General features: G+C 38.5%; 1 protein-coding gene across 2 annotated transcripts in view; it reads left to right on the top strand.

Moving 5' to 3' along the window:
* The window catches only part of BICC1 (BicC family RNA binding protein 1), an 88,793-nt gene that overhangs the window by 45,305 nt on the left and 22,731 nt on the right, over positions 1-20,757 (top strand). The gene's annotated exons all lie outside the window — the stretch shown is intronic.

The raw sequence follows: 20,757 nt of genomic DNA, 5'->3' as shown, positions 1-20,757 counted from the left end.
CTCTTATATATAGAATGTACAGGTGGAGGTGTGGGCTAATGTTAGTAAATGAATAAGATCCCTTGGCCAAGAAGAGAGGGATAAGAGAGGGGGTTTGTTGGGTTTATGCATTGGTACTCAGAGAGGCAGCTTTAAAGTAAATTAATTTAATCTCTTTACTAGTGATCTCAAGTAGAAGATGTGGTGAAGCTCTATGAGTACATGTAATGAATTTGAGTACAATGGGAAATAAAACAGCTAAGAGTTATGAGCTGATAAAACTAAAAACTGAGGAAAGGGAATACACATTACAGCTGAGCAAACTGAATGTATCTGCAGCGGGAATGATCATCGTGGAGAGTCTTCATGCCAAAGGAAAGTTTAGATAGTGATGAGCTGTAAACAAGACATTTTAGCAATATGCTATACTATTAAAAAAGTGTTTTAAATGCCTGTGGATTTCAGGGTGGCTCTGGAGTTAAGACTTGTACTCCCTGGCCAGCTCTGGTGTGCTAAGCTATGTGTATATACACCTAAGATAGTAAATTACAGCATGTGTACAAAGAACCCCTTAACCCTGAGGTTCCTATTTCTTGTGAAATAAAGTGTGGTTTATGTGTTCTGTTTACACTTAATACCAATTGTTTGCAATTCTGTAGCTTCCCATTTGCAGCTACAGCAGATGTTTATATAGGGGTAAATATTCCAAGTGTTTAACATACTCTTTGCTTCACTTAATGACATTTTGTGATTGAGAGGAGGGTCTGCAACAATTACCCAGCCAGCTCTCTGGGGACTTGAACTCAGAACATGCTCTCTGTGCCTGCCTGCTTGGCTGGGACTGAGTGCCTGAGTCATTCAGTGGGGAGCAGCAGCTCTGGATGGACCCTGCTTCACCCCAGCCCTGCTCTGCACCCAATCATCACCAGGATATACCAGATTTTTCTTGTATAGTTTTGCAGTATAATTTGCCTTTGGTTTCAGCAGTTTCACATCCTGTGTGTTGTGGCCTTGGGTCATTCACAGCTTTCCTCCCAATATAGGGGAAAAAGTCATTAGGAGAGCATTGCTTTTCTCTCTGTGATAATATTGGTCAGTCTGTCCTGAAGCACTTAGGGCTTAATGGTATCATTCCTCTCACTGCTGATGGCTGTTTAATTAGACTCTACTGATACTAAAAGTCAGTAGGGACAGGTAATGTTTTGTTCTGAGTTGAAACACAAAGGTATTTAAATTTACAGCCAAGGTATGCATAGTAAGCTTCAGCAAGGATATGAAGATTAAGTTCTGTATAAGATCCAGAATCTTTTTGTGATCTTTTAGAAAAAAAAAGTGCTATAGTGAAGCTGAAGCACCAAAAGTTAGATGACTTGTGAGCTTCTGTAACACTTCTTTTTTTGAGTGATATGGATCCTAATCTTGTATGGATTACAACTTTTAAATTGATTAATCCAAAATTCTGTATTTTAAGTATCATGATGGTAATTCATTAACTTACATTTGATAAATATTTTCTGATGTTTTTTTAATTGCGAAAGACTGTCTGAATTTGGCATAAGCAAATTTTTAAAATTTGCTAATTTAAATTTATTATTTAATATGAGTTTTTTTAAAACACCTAATCACAAAGCTAAATTAAAAAAAAAAAAAACAACTATTATCAGCTCTCAACAGTTTCATAAGGGAAAACCAGGAATTTCCTGGTTTTAATAAACACCAGATGCTGTAGCCTTATTCTAGTGATGAGGAGGGTTAAAATATTTTGAAGTAAATGTTTAGAAAACACACAAACAGATATAAATCTTCCAGAGCATCTTTAAAGCAAGTCATTTGTTTAGGTTGCCAAAGAGATCCCATAACATTAAGGGTTTAGGGAGGAAAGTGAATAATTTACAGTTCTTCATGACTGATTCCATCAGTAATGGAAGAACTGGCACTGGCACGGTTTGCTCTGCTTTGCACTGGTGCTGTAGAGCTCAGGGTGTATCAAAGCCTCATGTTCTCTGCTGGTCTGAGATCTTCTCTAGTCTGGTGAATTAAACACCAAATTGAGAGACAGTAACTTTTGCTCTCAACATGCTTCTTCACTCTGTTGCAGTTACTGCTCCTTTGGAATGCTGCTAATTGTCTTTTAAAAATTTGTTCATTGGTATGAAAGTATGAGTAGATTGCCAAATCCTCAATGGTCAGATGCTGTAGTTCTACAAGCACTTTCCAAACAGGCATAAGCTAATGGGATTTTCCCTCTCCCTTTCTGAAATACTGACCTGTCTTGTCATGTTGTCCAGCCCTTTCTGCTGTGCTGTCATTGGTGCTCGCATGGAGACTTAAAACTGGCCATAAATAATTTTTACTTTTGGAGAGTGGGAGTTCTTGTTCACTTGCTAGTTGTCTGAGCCCTAACTATATATGCTCATATGTTTGCCCATCTGTTTGTGTGGATCTGGAATGCTTAATCCTTGAAAGCAGGTGGATGTCATGTTACTCACCAGCAGTGCTTGTGGTTGGATATTGAAGGTGTTCTTTAGGAAATGGGATCTCCCTATATTCCTTACTCCTTTTGATTTCTAAAATCTCCCTCCCCATTCCCCTGTGTCTCTTTGTATTCCAGCAGCCATAAGGAGGTTATGGGACACGTGTGTGCTCAGAATGCAGCTTGAAATAGATTTTTGGGAGCAGCCACCTTAAGAATCCCTTCAGCTCTTGGAAACTTAGTAGCTCTAAGCAAAAAGATGATCAGAGAGTTGGAGCAGGGAATATTTTGGGAAGTTAAAAAAGGTGGTAAGGGGAAATGCAAGATAAATTGAACTTAAAGAGCAGGTAGAAATCTGGGGTCTATTCCACCATTCACTTTTGAAAAGGACTTCTCTTGCTCTTTTTTCTTCCTCCCGTATTTTCATTCCTCTTCTATTTTCTTTAGTCTCCAGCTCTTTTTGATCTGTATCATATCTTGAAGTTATCAATTTATTTATTTTCTTTCTCTCTTGAGCTATTCTTATTTTATTTTACCTTGTCTCTTATTTGCTGTTTCTGGCTTTGTGGCTTTTTGTTTTGCTTTTTATTTTTCTGTTTTTCCTCTCTTACCACTGCTCATCAGTAAAAATCTAGTCCATGTTCTGTTTATACTTTTTTAATTTAATTTTATTTTTCACTAAGAAAAAAGTAAAATCATCTTTTCTAATAACTTCAAAAAATTTAGACTAGTTTCTGTTATCAAAGCATTTCCTGCATGCTGTTTTTGATCAGCATATCTCCACACAAATACAGAGCATATCAAGTTCACATCTGAGAAGAATAGCAAGAAACATAGTGGTACTGAAGGCATTGAAAGGAAGGCAGCAGTACCTAGCATTGGGCACTGCTGGCATTCATTGCCTGGAAATTTGGTTTCACACTTCTTCATTCAACTTTGCCTTGCAAGCCAAATGCAGCTGTTTCCCTCTTTGCATCCTGAGCTGTGAATGTAATGTGCACAATGAAGTTAATAACTGCAATGCCACACTTGAGGCAAATAACCTCAGAGAGACTTCAGCCAAATTAGTAAAGCCTCACTCTTGTTTACTGGAATGGTGTTTAGGTACAAGGAAAGTACTTTGCCTGTTTCAAGAGGTGTTGTGATAAAAGCTAGAGCCTCCTCTTTTGTTAAAACAAATGTCACTGCATAGTGAACTCAAGGCCAAACTTGTGAGTTACTGCCTTAGATAGCTAGAGTAAGCTAAAATGTTTGTTGTTTCAGACCTTTAAATCAACTTGCAGTTGTTTCCCAGTACTGTGATAGAAGCTGAAGTTTATATTTTCAGATGAAACAAGGAGGGAGAGAACAAAGAACTGCAGTGTCAGGCTGTGCAACCTTAGGAAAGTGTGCAAATAAAATGCCAGGTTATTTCTTCCTTTGCCATAGGCTTTCTGTTAAACCTTAAATATAGTTATAGGCTTTTTAGATAATTTTTCTTTTCAAAAAATACCTAATTTTGTCAATTCAGTTTGAGAGGAGTGCGAACTGCTTTTAAAGCCAAACCTCTGGCAGTAAAACATCCCAGGAGTGGTTAATATATGAGTAGTTGAGAGTTGTTCCTGCCAGTTCAGTGTCCCATATGTGAGCACTTCATCATTTACACACATGCTCCATGGAGGGATTACATCACTGCTCAAAACACAAGCATATCATAAGTTATGCAATGCTGCTCTTGGTACTGCAATTGAGCTGAATCCCACAATTGTACAAAGGAGAGACTGCCATGCAGGAATTCTGCACTGCAAAAACACTGCAAAAGACCCACTTCAGATTAATGGATGTGAGTAGGATTTTGTCAATGCTTCTGTCCAAATCTAGTATTTTATTTTTATATATCTGTGTTAATGGAAGAGTTAATAGTCCTGCAGAGCATCATTATCTAGGAGTCCTGTGAACATCACTGTAACCTCTTGTAGCGTGCCTGGAAGTCTCTAGAGTTTCCTTCCCCCCAGGAAACACATAGCCAACCAAAAACCACAGCCCCAGAAACTCCACCAAACCAAAACACCCCTAAGCAAAGCAGAGGGCTCAATGAGGCAGATGTTGAGAAACTTTGAGTTGAGGGAAAAGTACTTGTGTGGTACCATGTGGATTTGGACCCTTGCTTCAGGAGATTCTCATTGCATTGATGATATTTTGTAGTAAATGCAAAGTTTAGTGGAATTAATAGAACTCTCTGCTTTCAGTTCTCTGGGATTCCTGAAATAGTCAAATTTATATTACATACTTAGTCTTTTTCTAAATACTAGGTGGCTTGATGTTCTTCAAATGCTGGCCTATCTGCAAAGTGCAGATAATTATAATCATCCCCAAAAAATTAGCCAAGTCCTAGATCAGTCAAAAAAGCATAAAAGCAACTAAAAATGCCCAATAATTTAGGCTATTAGCTTTTGTCTTATGTAACTCCTAAGCAGGTAATGCTGTGCTCTATGTGGTTGTGTGCATACCTTTACTGAAGGAGTGGTGAAGAAGTGGAAAATTGGAACAGGGAAGCAGTGGAGTTGCTGTCCTTGGAATCATTGAAAAAATGCCAAGCAGTTGTGGCTCTCACTGCTATGGCTTTTATTGACAAGGTGGTGTTCAGTCAAAGGTTGGACTTCATGGTCTTGGAGGTCTTTTCCAACCTTAAAGATCCTGTGGTTCTGTATAGAATAAGGACTGTTAGAATAACCTTATTTTTTAGATCTTTGGTGTTTTTATTTAAGCCTTTACATGCAATGTCACTCCTTAATATAGTTGCAGCCGTAGTAGAGGGTTTTAGTGGTTTCCTTAAACGACTTCTTTCTTCTGGGCCAAAGACATTAGTTAATTATTTTACTTTTTCACATTGCATATTTATTATGCTTGATTTTAACTTTGTTTAAAAGTTTTTTGGAATTAGCTGTTTTGTGGAAGAACTGCAGAAATTATAGATTGTGTATTTCAGAGATGGTTTAAGTTGCATGAAAACATTTTCTTACAGAAGCTACTTTTCTTAGTTCCAGTTGATTTGTTCTTAATTCTTTCAATATAGAAGTGAATCCTGCTGCTTTTCCAAAGACTATGCCCGTGTAAATTGGGGGGTAAAAGTACTCATGTTAAAGTCCTCCTATAATTTCATTCACTTTTAAAATTGCAATCTCTTCATTTGTAGCCATATATAACCTCTCAAAGTGAATTAGAATGTTGTGAATAATAGGAAACAACTTTGTGTGCAGGAATTGCTTGTCTTCCTGCCACTACTTATCTGAGTTGCTGATTTATCAATCTTAAGCGAAAACACTCTTTACTGTAAATTACTGCAGAAGGAATTGATATTTTGTGTTTCTGTAAATGCAGCAAGGCACTGAATTTTATTTTGCACCTGAGTCTTAAATGCTGAATCAGCCCCACCTGGGGAGGTCACACAACATCCCAGGACTACCAAGTGCTTCAGGCCTCTTAATGAGCCAAGGACTCTAACAGTGGTTTTTCATAGTTTGGGTCAACTCCTACTTTTGACCTACTTGCATATCTTTGTGTGCTGTTTCTAGTTACAATAATTGCAGCTTCTGCTGTTCTCACAAAAAAAAAAACTGAAGCGAAACCAAACCAGATTGAGTGAATGTGGGATATAATCAACTAATTTTCCTAACTTAAATTCAGTGCTATGAATAGCCACTTAATTGATTTAGAGCCTTAAGCTCCAATTAAAAAAAAAAAAAAGGGTTGGTAGAATTAGTCAGGCTCTTGAAGACTTGCAGTGATATGTGGAGTTTTTCTGACAAACTTGAGCTTTTCACCTACTAAGATGCTTTTGAAAATTGTGCCAACTGAAAAGCTGTATCCTAACTCTTGGTAGGAACTTAAAATGTATGGAGTGATGACTCTTCCTGTTCCATGGTCTGTAGCTAGGGATAAAGAGATGTAGAGTGATGCAGAGAAGAGAGCACCTAAACCTCTGAAGTGTCTCCATGCTTAAGCACTTATAAACAGAGGTAACTTTTGTGTTGGTCCATGGTCAAAATTTAATTTGTCTCAGTACTTATTTCAGTGTGCACATCAATGGAAGTGTTGGCTCAGCTTGCCCAAAGTCATCCTGCAGAGTCACTCTTACAGCACAGTAATGTCCTTTATCCCAGCTGGAGCTCTGCCACCCACTCACAGGCTGTGCTGCTCTGGGGTTTGGGCCCTGACAGAGCTGCTGGGTGCTTTCCCTTGCTCATGTTGATTCCCACCCTTAAAGACAAGGCAATAGTCTCCTGTCCATAACTGATGCAGTGAGGTGAGGGAGGTGGTGGGTTGATGGCTGCTCTGGGCACCTGTTTCCCTGGGAAAGGAGCTTTTCACCTGGTTGCACAGCAGGCAACAGAAAGGTGCTGCAAGAGGGGCTTTTGAACTCACTTTATGGGTCTTTCTCACCTGTAAATGGAAAGAGAATCCCAGTGCACCGTTTGAGACTTCTTCATGCAATAGCAGTAGCCTCAATGGTCACCAGACCCCAGGACAGCCTTATTCCATATGTTGTGAATAATGATAAAGGTACACTCACTTGTGCCTTTTCCAAGCACTTGGAAAGGCAAGACTGGTAACTACCTCTGCTAGAAACAAAATCAGGGGAGACATGATTGTTGTCACAGCAGACAAACAGTACAATTGTGTTCTCCCTCTGCTTGCTGCATGCTTCCAGCCTGTGCCCTGCCTCCATAGCTCCCTGCTAGGCAGCTCAGCCCTGCAGCCTGGCATGCCCTGCTGCCAGGCCCACTGGGTTATAGGGGCCAGTGCTCTTTTGTCAGCAGAATTTTTAGTGAAGCTGTTTAGTTTTAGTTCCCAAGGTGTAAAGATGTGGGTCTGACTTAATACCAGCTCCATAAAGGTTTTCTCAAAAATCTTGGCTTTTAAATTCCTTCTACTTGTTGGTGCCCATGACAACAGAACCACTGGTTTGGGTATTCTGTGTCAGCTCTCTGTGTATGCAGCAAAATTCCTTTGCAGCTCTTATTTGACCTCACTAAAAACAGGAATAAAGGTTCACCCTGTTATGCAATTGATCAGCTAAGAGCTGTGCATATAAGTGGATGTCTTTCAAAAAAAAGCTCATATCTTAAAAGTAGTTGCGATTCTGCAATGGAACTGGAAGTTTCTCATGCCAGAAGATAAAGGGTGCTCTGCAATGTTTCTTGAGAATGCTGGCAGTATTTGGGGAGGGATGTGTAAGATGGTTTCTTATCTATGCTGTTGCTTCATAAAATAAAATTTCAGTCAGATCTGGTACATGGTCTGGGAAACTACAAGTTTTTCTGTTCCTTAGAATGACATTAAACTTATTTTTGTGCTTGAACATGTTGCAAAAAAACTAATTCTATTTGTATTACTCTAATACTTTTTCCTTTAGAGAAGGGGTTGCTCATCCTCTTGAGTATTTTTCATGAGAGAAGATGAACTCTCATGTTTTTTGTTCTTTTATCACTACGTACTTTTTCCTGTATTTGGTTGGAGAAGTGTTAAAAAATGGCAAGTGTCATGTTTCATCTTTTAAGTGACATAGTCCTGTTTCCATGTGTTTCAATCCTCATAGTTGAGAAAGAGTAGAGGGATGTTGAGAGGTTCTTGCTGCCAAAATAATACATTACAGTCTGCAAATATCTGGCACTAATATGAATAACTGAGGGTGCTGATTTCAACACAAGTATGCATTAAGCATTGTTCAGTGAGTGGCAATGGTATATCAGATTAGTAAACAGGGTTTGAACTCTGGTTTTGAATTGGAACAAAAAATGACTTGAGCAGAGGAGGCCAGAACCCTCTGGTTCTCAAAAGCATAGAGTAACAAAGATGCCTGATGGAAATCTACTTTAGAGTCTTGTCACAGTATACAGGAAGAAAAAAACTCATATGCTTTTGAATATTACTTGTGAGAACACTACATTTTTATACTTTGAAGCAATTATACCTAATATTCTGATATTCTGTAGCTGACCAAGAAAATTAGCCTTTCCAGTTTCCTGATACAGTGTTTCTGTAACTGCCTTCCCCAAAGAGGCTTTCCTGGGCACCAGGGCATTTGCAGGTAGGGCTGGCTGCTGCATTCCCCTCTCCAACCCTGATCAAGGCCTAGAAACCTTCTGAAATTACAGTGTACATGAGTAGCATCCTATCCCTGTAAATTTGATGTATTAATAGTAATAGTCTGATATTTTTGTGTGCTTTGATTTTCAGAATTCTTTATACTGTGCATTCTAAATATAGACAGAGTCTGTGCCAAAGCTCAAACTTACAAAACCATCATTGATAGAAATTCTAGTCTCTTTAATGACTTCCTCTGGAAACTGTAATTTGAATCATATGATTTTTCTGAAGTAGCAGTAGGAGGTAAGATCTGAAAAATAGCTGTAATACGGTTTTCACAATTTAAAATTTTTCATCTGTACAAACTTAACCTTGTATAAAACTATGCTGGTCATGTAATTCCTTGATTATTTGACAAGACTAATATTGTCTGTAAAGCAAGTCAAATCTAAAGAGAACACAGTTCTGAGTATAGCTGAGTATATGTTCTGGTGACTTCTTTGGTCCAGATTTTTAATATTTTTTTAAAAAAAATGTGTTTTTATGGTACAGTCTTGTTGAGCACTCTGGTAGTTTTGGCTTTGGAATTGGTTTCATTTAGCTGGGAGACCAAAGCCATCTGGCAATGCTCACCAACCACGGCCAGTCTCAGAGGGCTGTTGGCAACATGTTCTCCCTGCATTAACTCTTGTGAAAGGGAAAGAAAAAACGAGCTCTTGTTAATGGGAACAAAGCTGTGGGAAAGGACAAAGTTGGGAATGGAGTGAGGAGAGACATGGAGAGGAAATGAGAGGCTGATGAGGAGACTGAAGCCAGTTGGAAGGAGGTAGGTGGGATGGCAGGAAATGTGAGGTTGGAGTGTAAGTCTTAAAGGAATTAGGGTTTTGAAAGAATAGAATAGAGAGTTAGTGACAAAGATGGCATAAAGATAATGGGAAAACAGATGGGAGGTGCAAAGGAGGAGGATGGCAAAAATGCATATTCCAAAAAGTGGAGGGGAGGATTACAGCCTTGTGTTCATAGGTGTCTGGCATGAATTTCCAATACAGATCCTTGTCTTAGAAATTAGGTCAGACACAATTCTGAGGTTCTTACTTAATGAATATCCTAGGGACAAGCTGGTAAAAGCTGCTGTATTGATGTGTATTTTCATTACTGTCCTAGACCAGTGATTCAGTGTCTAACATGTCACTATTCCCAGCTGATGTCTCTTTGCAGCTTCCATAAAGATGCAGTTTTGATGGTTACAATTTAAAATTGTTAAACACTTACCAGATGTCTTGTCTTGCATCAAAACATATGGATGACTTAAAATACCAGGAATGCAAAATATGAATTTCTAGTCCATGGCAGCTGAGGATATTGGCAATTTCTACTAAAAAAATCACAAAACATCATTAGAATGTGTGCAAGTAAACCAATTAAAGGATTAATTTTGAGTGCAGCTTTCATCCAGCTGATTACATTTGTGTCCAGTGCAATGTCAAATAATGTAAACTTGGTTTTGCAGTGCTGGAGGGCATTAGTAGCCAAGAAAGTAAGCTGCAAAAATACTGGGCTTCAGGAAAGTGTGAGCTGTTTTGTGGAATTGGCTTAAAATCCTCTAATGCCAAATGGCTCACACTGAGATTTCCATCAGTAAATTTGTTGCCATACATGTGCAAAATGCATTCCTGTGTAAAGTTCTCCTCTGCTGTTCCTACTGCTCTCAGTGCAGTGGGCATTAAAGCCCATGTTCAACTCTCCTGCCTCTGTCATGTGCAGGGTTACAAAGGTGAATTAACTGGCTCACAGATGCACATATGGTCTCATCAAAGAAATCTGAATTGTCAGATTGAATGTGTATCTGTGAGGGGAAGGAACACTGAAGGTGGCTATTGGGGTGCATAATTGTTTTTATTTTCTTCTTGTGGATTTGCTTACTGAAGGAGGCTGCAAGAGGGAACCCCTTAGGAATGCCATGACAATGCACAGAGATATATTTGGAAGGGTAGCAGATTTTGGATTCCATTAGTAAAGATGGAGTTAGTTCCAGAGTGGTAGGGTTGGGAAAAAAAAGTGAACTAAAAGAAACTACTATAGAGAAGGCCATTTATAGCATGAATTATTGGTGGAATGCCAGACAAAGATAAAGCTATGACAAAATAGGTTATGCTTTTAGTCAGATGACTCATTATATTGGAAATTGCTTCTTAGCAGTGTAAGCAACTTAGCAGCCCAAAAGAAGAAATTGTCAAGAAGTTAGAGACTCTTGGCCATTAGCTCTTTTTTCCTTGTCTTCCTAACATACATTAACAGACACAGATATTTTTTGCATATTTGCTGCTTCATCTTCTGTTATTTTTGCAACTAAGACTTTAACCCCAGTCATTGCCAGCAGCAGCTGAAAATGAACATCAGGTAACTTATACCTGAGTGGCTAAACTGCAGTTTCTAAACTTATGTCTTCAGGTGGTGCCCTTTGGTGTTCTGCTCTCATCTGCTGGCAGGAAAAAGATGTGAGCAAGAGCTGTGGGGAGAGGTGATGCTTTCTACCTCCTGATTCCTGATAATAATACGAATTTTTGTCTTGCTGACTTCTTTCAATTGCCAGTGCCTTAATCACCCTAATGATACAGCTTTGCTTTTTTTTTTGTTTTTTCTCTTTATTCTTTTATTTTTACTTTTGTTATAAGCAGGCTAAAGAGAGAGTGAGGTGTGTGAGGCCATAGCTGCTAAGTAAAATATTGACATAAACTTATGCCCAGAATTGCCATTCAGGCCTTAGACTGGCATGGTGGATTATGGGGAGTGCTAGGTCACACTTTGTGTGATTTCTCTCCAGCAGTTCTCTGGTTTTTAAGTCCAGTGTTTGCTGGCAATTTCTGAAGTAACTCTCATGCCTGGTATAATACACAAATGTTTGCAAAACTCCTTTGTTTTAATGCTAATTGAAATTTATCCAAGTAAAATCAGTTGAAAAAGTCAGTTATAAAATATTATGTAAATTTGTTATTGAAAAAATTATCAATTTTTAGGGCTTTTTTTTGCTGTATTTGAAGTAGAATTTGATTTTGTTACAGTTAATGGAAAACTTCTCTCACAAGTATTTAGACAGCTAAACTGGGGGGGGGGGGGGTATTCCTGGTTCAAATTGGTGGGAAATATGAAATATTTGTAGGAGATGGCTGAAAAGGGGCTGTAATTATATTTTTCTTTAGAGAAACAGTTACTGGAGAACTAACACATGGTTTTTTAAATTTTTTTTCTTCCAACTGTGGATATAGAACTTGAAACAATGATGATTTTCTTTGACTTTTCTCAGCATTTCAAATGAAACAACACTACCACAATTTTTCTGAGTGGACATACTCTCTGTCTGGACATAGTCTCAGGCTTCCTATGCCTCACTATCTTCTAGTCTAGTTTTTAATAACTTGCCAAGACTGGCAATGTTTGCATATTTTGCCATTTGAAATGTGTGCATGCAGATGAATTTTCCAGTTTTTCTTTGGCCAGTGGCCGCTCTCCTCAGGGTGAGATGTAAAAGTGAAAAAATTCTGCTGTTTTCAGTGTTTGTGATGTTTGGCTTGTGAATATTTTGAAGGGAAGAGTCTTTTTAGTTTAAATACTTCTCCAGGTATTCATTCTAACACTCAGTGCTAAGCTTCCTAATTAGCCCCTGTGGCAGCTGAAGGACTTCTTACCTCAGTGCAACTTTGTAAATGTCAATAATTTCTGTAATGTGTTGCTGAGGCAATCAGTCTGTAATTGACTTGGAGATTTAAAGTGAGTCTCTTGCTGACATTGTGTTTATTGTTTGGAGTGCCAGATTAATTACAGCATGTATTGTAGTTGCTGCATTGTGACCTCCATCTGCTTTTTATTAACTTTCTCTGTAAATGAGAAACTGTCAGTGCATACTGTTTCTTATATTCTGAAGAAAAATTCCCCCAAACCCCACAATTGTGTACTTTAAAAATTAAAGAACCTTTGTGTTTTAGATCACAAGTTTGTTTATTTCTTTTGTTTCTGGAGCAGCTGACTCAAGCATAGCTGACTCCTCCCTGTTTTGCAATAACTAGATGGACAGAAAGACCATCCCAGGCAGTCTGAAACTCGGAGTTCATGCTGGTTCTCTCAGATTTGAGCAGTTTGACACGCGCAGACCACAGCATCCCTTGTGCCAGCAGCTGGCAGCAAATCCCTCATTTACTGCAGTCACTTACCCAGCCTGCAGACTGCTGCCACTTCAGAGAGCAGCCCCAGCCATCAATTCTGTGTGTGGGGAAGGTGACAGGCCAGAGGGCTTTGACAGAAAGTCACATTTGCTTGAGCCTTTTATCTCGTTTGTGCTCAGACTGCCCGTGTTTCTGTGCTCGGGGTGGTCTGTGCCTGCAGCCATGGGAGCTTAAAGTCAAAATTTGTACTGGCTCAGAAGATAAAATGCTCACATTGGTGAATGTTTTAAGGAAACTCTAGGTAGCAAAGGAGCCAGCAGGTAGGCATTGTACTTTAACTACACTTACACAGGAGTGATCTGAACTTTGGTCATTGCTGTAAGAGTAGGAAGATTTTGGACTTGTCTGTTTTTGATCAGTGCTCGCTGTGTTTTCTGTGAAGAACAGTGATGTACTTGCACTTGGCCAGACAAGGGAGGGGTAAATACAAACACAGTTGTAATATGAAGGGAATTATCAACGAGCTTAACATCCAGTGAATGTGCTTGGCAGTAACTGCAGTAAAACTAAAATTTCAAGCCCTGGAATGTAGTAATATAAACTATTGCTGTAATTAAATTACTTGAGAGTACAAATTTGTCACGATCTTTCAGTGAAAATTGGAATTAGTTAATGTATTGGTTTTGGACTTCTAGGAGCTTTCAGCAAGCAGATACCTTGCAGTGTGTTCCTGCATTGCATTTGCATGTAGACAGGAGACTGAGTGTGTTCCACTCTGATGCCCATCTTTCTATTTAAACTCAATTGTTAGGATACAAAATGCAATTTATCAGAGTGACAGCTGAAATTCACATTGCAGAGATGCTCAATAGGTGATTAATTTCCCAGAGGTGAGTTTTGCTCTTAGTGTAGTACTGGGGAGAGACAGATGGACAGAAGTGATGCAGAGAAAATTAATCTGAGAACAGCTCAGGAATGATTTCTTGATTTGAAAGGCAGCACTGGACAGCTTTCACTTGTTTGGTGTTTTCATTTCTCAGTATATCTCAGAGAAATGACCCTCGCAGAGGAGCAGTGTGGGCAGTGTTTGCTTGCTCTAAGCCCCTCCCTGAAAAGAAAAGCAGTTTTTAAGTGACTATTCTTCAGGAGATTCTCTTCCCAAATCAGCTGCAAACTGCCTGTTATACTGGTGAATGAAAATTAGTATCTGTGAATAAGAATAACCTTTTCATGTAAGATATACATATTGCTCTATATATATTGCTCTATACATATTGCTCTAGACATATTGCCATGCTAAAAGCTAAGAAATGGTCGATTATTGCATGATTAAAATATGATTAGGTGTTCACATAACACTTGTAAAAGCATCTAGAAGGTTTTAATACTCAGAACCAATTTTCACCAGATGGATAATGTCGTTGTTGATTAGATGCATCCCAAGTGAGTTTAGAAGGAAGATGGAAACACTACTTTCCTTATCTCTCTATTTGCCTTTTTCTTCCTGGAGACTACAGCCTGCACAGTAGTGGCACATGGAAAAAGCCAATACATTGCCATGCTGGCTGGAAAAAGAAGTGTGCCTTGTGCTTCTGAAAAATAAGGAAAGAAATAGTCATGTTCAGTCAATGGCAGAAACTTGTTAATAAAAAAAGCAAGTTTTTAGTCAAATTTCATATGCTTAATATTAGCATAACTGTAAAATATATAGTGATCTTTCAATTTCAAGCCCAAGATAGAGAGGTGTGCTAATGATCTAAAACTAAGAAAATGTCTTCTTACACCTTCAAAAAAGAGTTCATAAACTTTTTCTTATTTTGTATCTATCTGTTGTAGGCAATGTAATTAGTGTCTGGTACATGGGAGGAAAAACTAGACAGTTAAAGTGTTCTGCTTGTACTGGAGTTCTTTTTTGTAGGAGCCTACTAAGCCCTTGAATCAGTTTTCCTGTCGACTCTAGGACTGGATTTTTACTGGGTTGTTATAATTTTCATCTAATTAATGTTGCTGTTTCTTCATGAATAGCTCTCAAGAAGGCAATCTAGATGTTTCTTTATTGAACTTGCCATTTTTCTCTTTTTTTAGAAAAAACAGAGCAAACAAAAAATGATACCTGTTTACCATGTTAATCAGAAATACAGTTGAAATAACTTCTGAAAATATAATAATCTGGAAAAGGAAAACTTTCCTGGGGAAAATTTCTTTCACAGAGTATGATACTAAAGCAGGGAAGGTAAAGTATTTGTAATGGTGATCAAAAATATTTTATGAGCTCCCTTTGGCTTTAGTCACCTGATGTCTGATGTCCTGTTGGGAGGCAGCTGTTTTTATCTTTTCAATGACATTTAATTCCATCCTGATTCCCAGAAGGACAGGTCTGTTTGTCCTGCTCATTCAGACCTGTACTAATCTTTGCTGCAGGCTTAGCTGGATCCTTTTGGTCCAGCCACAGAATTCATCCTTCCAGTGGCTGTGTCCAAACCAGCTGACACAGGGGGGTGCAGTCAGTCAGAGCCATCAGGCATTGGATGGGGGAGCACTGCAAGGAAGGCTGAGCCTGAGGCATGAATTTGAGCTCATGGGTCAAATGATGTTTTTTATTTAGAAAAATGCAGTCACAAGGACTTTTTTGAGAATGTGTGAGAAACTAAAATTATCTAATGGCTGATGCATCAGAATTGCAACCTTGATTATGAGGCTGTGTGCAGTGAAGATAGTGGTGTTTTTTCTGATAGTAATGTTGTGGCTGTTTTCTAGGCCCTCTATTAAGCTGGTCTTACAATACTATAGCTTTTTTTCTTCTCTTTGTTTCTTATTTTCTTTCCCAGGCATTGTGATTCTGTGTTTGTGCTTTGAGATACAATGCCAACAGATATTTAAGTCATGAACTGTGAATTTGTTGGGTCCCTGCTGAAAAAAATAACAGACTTTGTGTCCTGCTGAGAGACTGCCTTGCTTTGGGTGGCTGCTGGGGCTAAAGGCTGAAGAGCAGCTGCCCGAGAGGCAGCAGAAGGACTGCAAGGCCTTTTTGTGGCTGACTGTATTTGCAAAATGTCCCTATTGGCTCTTTTTAGAAGTAAAATAAGGAATTTCAGCTAGTCGTAGTGGTAACTGAAGTTGTTGAACTGTAATAGAGTGTCTTGGTGATTACAATTAATTCGTTCTCATTTCTTCTTTTCAGGTTTTCTTCTCCACCTTGGCCTTCCCCTTCTCCCTTGAAATCTGGTCACTTTTTTATTTAAGTTGCCATATGATCTGTTACCTCTTCCTTGTCTTCCCTCTTTGCTTATGCTTTAAGAGAAGTCTTTTCAGCTTCATTTCCTCTGTCAGTGGTCCGAAATCCAGTCATCAATAGTTTATTTCTCCAAACCTTATGTTGTACAGGTAATCTATTTTTTAAAGCTTACTGATGTTTCTAATTTTCTCTTAATTCTGGACATTCTGAACATGAATTTTCAGTGTTCTGTTGGAATATTTCAAAGCTGCTAGGAGATCTAAATGTGGGATTCAACTATGGTTCATGTACAAGTGCATCTCATTTCTTTGAATTTGTGAGCCTACATCAAACAGCTATTTCACTCTAAGAGCCATTTTAAGTAGCCTGTTGCAGATACTGACATTTTCTTTTGAGCTACACTGAAATCTTTGAAAAACAAGGTTCTTTGCTCTGCTCTACCAGATGCTGCTCTGCTTTTCTTTGTAAGGTTGGTGTGTACTCAGTCTCTGCTTTGTGAATATCTGTGTATGTATGAATTAAGTGTATTGCTGTAAATGGTGGGGAGGAGTGAGGAGGGGATTGATTTCTGGCTGCACATTAGGCAGTTGTTACAGGGCAGGGTTGAAAAGCAGTTCTCTGGTAGTTAATGCTCCTCAGGTGACAGTGTGACAGCAACCAAACTGTAACTAAGAGTGAAGGGCTGCATGTAAACTGCCTTTCCTGGGGAAATAGTGTTGCAGGAACAAAAGCATTTGCTTTTTTTCAGCTTCCTTCTCATGTCCTGAGTTGAGCAGAAATTCTCCTAAAGACAGTTTGGAGTGAGGTGCCAGTAATGGTGAGAGTTAAGAGTGAAGAAGTGCTGAGAAGACAAAGAGTCTTTCAAATGTGTGCACACATATAGGCAGGGGCTCTAGCTCTTCCCAGGAACATTTCATAATCAGTTGTTTGTCCACAACAGACAGATCCCCCAGAATGCCCAGAGCCTCGGGATATGTCTCCTCTGAAGACACTGTTAATTGCTCACAGCCCATGTTGAGTTTTATGATGGTCTGGTTAGGCTTTTGATCATGCCCAAGTTAGCTGGGTGAAATCTTGTTCAGAGAAAATGATGCTGCAGTCCGATTTCAGCTAAAAACAAGAAAAAGACAAGCCCCAAACAAAAAACCCCACGTGTTGTTGTTGAGTGATACCTCTGAGAATACCCAGGAGTCTGCAGTTGGAAATGGCTCATTGCTTTCTGCCTTAATACATGAGTAGCTTTTTCCTTCTGTGGTTTGGACACTGGCGGGAGGAGTGCCCTGAGTTGTATTAGAGGGAGGGTAAGAATTCTTTTAAGCTGGTGAGCCAACAGCACCGAGTACCCAAGTGATGGCTTTGCTTTATTATTCAGTCGCTCCTTTGCATGTGCCCTTACTCCTGAGCATTTGCTCCATGCTTCTAGCCTTAATATTGCTTTTCCATGGCAATAGTGTGAGTCTGATTCAAGTCTCTCTTGGCTATAACAGTCATATAATTTGGTGAGGGAATATCTGCTCCTAAAACTGTACATGCAGTATTTCCTGATTTATGAGCATTAAATAAATTGTTTCAGTTTAATTATCCTTTTTTTCACATTAATAGGAAGCCTTACTTGACCTTTTTGCATAATTCACTTGTTTTATAGGTCTGTGTTTCTTCATCTTGTAGGGTGATCAATGTATTTGCACTTTCAGATGAGAACGTACCAACTTCTATGTGTTAATTTGTTTGGTTTTTTTTTTTTTTTTTTCTTTTTAACTTCTCACATAGCTTAGTGTGTTTTTGTTGGTACTTTTGGGACAGACACTCTCATAACTTGTCCCTTAAAAATGCTGGGTCTCTTTTGTCTTTTTGTTTGAATGGCTCAAGCTCTGTAATACTCTCAGGCTATTCAGATCTTAATCAGCCACTCGTTAAGAATGACTGTCATCTGCCCTGGTGTTGCCCAGTTGTCTGGCTATTTTTAGAGTAGTGGTATTTTGGTATTTGTGTTACTTAACTTAAGTCTGTTCATCCTGTAAACAAGCTGGATGCATAGCTGTGAAGAGCTGCCCTGGACATTAAATGTAACACTTGAATTTCAGGAGAAGCCTACACAGTTAAATGGCTTCATTATTTGAAATATTTCTTGCCTGGCACAAGTTGGTGTAGTTGCATTTGCACTGGCACAAACATACTTTTGCTTGGAGGAATTTTATTTTGTTTACTGAAGTGTCACACACAATAGTAGCAATAAAGCTGGAGGCTTGCTGGTATAGCTGTGGACAAAGACTGGGGAGGTGAAACTCTGCCAAAGTGTGGAGTGAGGAATTTGAGGATAGGAGCAATAAAAGACCACTTGAAGGCAGAAGTCTGGCAAAATGAAGACTGTTGAGAAAAATTTCCAACAGTGTCTGTTGTGTAACTTCAGCTATGTAAATATTCCTCCATTCTTGGAAGGGGGAGGGAGGGAAAGGCCTGTTAAAATTAATTTTTTCTTTTCCATTCCTAGAGAAAAATATACTGCCTTTCAAAGTTGATGGAAAAGATGGATTACTATAGAATGGCATTTTTAATAGTTTGCAAGACACTAATCATATTGTTTCTTATGAGTTAAAGCCTTTTCCAGGGCCTTTAAATAAAAGTTTAAATAAACTCTAAATAAAGTGTTGAAGCCTTATATGCTTCTAGCACACAGATCTCTTCTGAAGCCTTTGTTCTGTGTTTGCAAATAGTTTGCAAAGCTTTGTTGTCTCATGACTTTATTTATGGTAGGCACCTGCTCTTTGTTCTCCCTCTCTAGTTTAATATAACAAGGGCTGGAGTGCTGGGTTGTGCTTTTCTGCACTGTCAGTAGAGACATACATGACGCTTGTTACAGTTTTGAGCCTGACAATTCTTTTCACACTTCTGAGAGTGCCATGTCTATTCTTGGGGACTTTGACAGTGCTGCCATTGCACCTGTAGGTATTTCAAATATTAAGTGTAGAGCTTTAGCCAACCAAGATTTTTTGTCTTGGTGCCTAAGACAAGGTAGGATTTTTTTTCTGAATTAAATATAGCTATTAATCCATGGAATCAGCTGCAAAGCAAACAAGCTATATTAAGAAATTTTGTTTCTGTAATACACAGAAAATCAGGTTATTGTGATCTAATTCTCTCAGAATTAACTGATTCCTGAAATTATCTGTTTGTTGATTGTTATTTGGGTACCTGTGAGTTTTTATACTTAATTTCAATGTGCGTTAAACTCACGCAAGGCCAGTTCAAACACTTCACCATCTTTTACTTACAAGTAACTCTTTTCAGACAAAAAGATGTTGTATTTAAATAGTGTTTCACTGAATGAAAGAGTGAACAAATCTCAAAGAATGAATTTGACTTACACTGACCTACTTCATATCCATTTCCAACCACTTGAGAAGAAGTCAAGTAAGGAGAGGGTACTTAAGACCGATTTTGAAAGATTTGGTAGCATATTTTAGAATTGTTACTGGCATCAGTGGATTGTTTTTTGCCTTGTAGGTTCTTCCTTGTTTTGTTTTGTTGTTTTTTTAACTCAGCAATTGAGCTTTTTTCATCTTAAAAGTTGAAGCAAACAAGTGTAGAAATACAGGATGTTTGGCTGAAGCTCTCAGAATCAATAGAAAGGCATCCAACTGAGAAGAAAAATGGAAAAAATGGATATTCTAAACTATTTTCACTCACCAGTAAGCAAATAATGTTCTGGAATTATTGTAATCTCCTTTGGTACTAATAGGATGCAGGGATTGATTTCAGGTAATTTTCCTACATATAATCAAATGTGTATCTAAATATAATGTTTGCAGATATGTGAAGATTGGCTCCACAGTGATGGTCTGGGCTTGTGTTTTTCCTGGTTGCATCTAAAGAGCACTTGGAGCACACACAGTGTGTTGGAATCTGCTTCTGGGAATTTCTGACTGCGACATCCACTTCAAATGTCATTCACAGCTTAAATGCATTAGAACCATATGGCTTCCTGTCAACTTAAGACTACTTTGTTGTGTTTTTGTTTGACTGCTCTATTGTGAAAGGCTGAAGTAGCAGATTTTTGAAGCTTCTGTAAATTCTGTATACGTACCATGTTTTTGTGACTACGGTTTTTCCATTTTAGAAATAGAATATATCTGTTTCTCAGAACTTAAAATGCTGCATTTTTATTGACTTTTATGAAACTTGGCAGCAAATCCTGTGTTCCTTCAGTGTTTCTGCATCCCCAGCTGAATGTGCTGAGAGCTTCTCAGTGGTAAAGACTAGAGGCTTATTTTTACTGTTGGAATGAAAAGAATATCCTGGCATGACTTAAGAGTTTCAATTTTCAATTGAATGGATCAGGTTTACAGCCTAAAGTTGTATTATTTCACATTTCTTTAGTGGGGAATTGGTTTCAATCATTGAGATGATGGGAAAGGCAGATATGTTGTGCTACAGCTGTTTTCTCTTGCCATTGAGAATATATTTATTTTTATATTCCCTAAGATATATGTATTTGTCTAGCATAATGAATTATATTAATTGAAGAGTCAGAAGAGGATTGAGGGTTTTTTTTTTTTTTAAGAAAAAAATTGTATCACAGGAGAAAAAGGCACTGCAAAAGGGCAGGGAACTCAACAAGGGAAGGAGGCATCACCTGCAATGTCATCCCCTTGTTTCTGACAATTAGAAATGTGGGTGGCAGTTGAGCATTTCTTTGTTTGTTGTAACTGAACTTGTATTTAATGTTTTGCTGGTAATTTTGCACTGTGGCACTTTGTGCTCCTGGACACCAGATGGTGCTGCTAAACTGGCTGATGTGTAATTTTCACACTTGGAGTAATTGTTACTTGATTTAGTTCCAA

This window comes from Erithacus rubecula (genome assembly GCF_903797595.1).
Source record: "Erithacus rubecula genome assembly, chromosome: 9".
NCBI classification, from domain to species: Eukaryota; Metazoa; Chordata; class Aves; order Passeriformes; family Muscicapidae; genus Erithacus; species Erithacus rubecula.
Note: the sequence above shows the minus strand (reverse complement) of the source record. Positions and strands in the feature narration are given on the sequence as shown.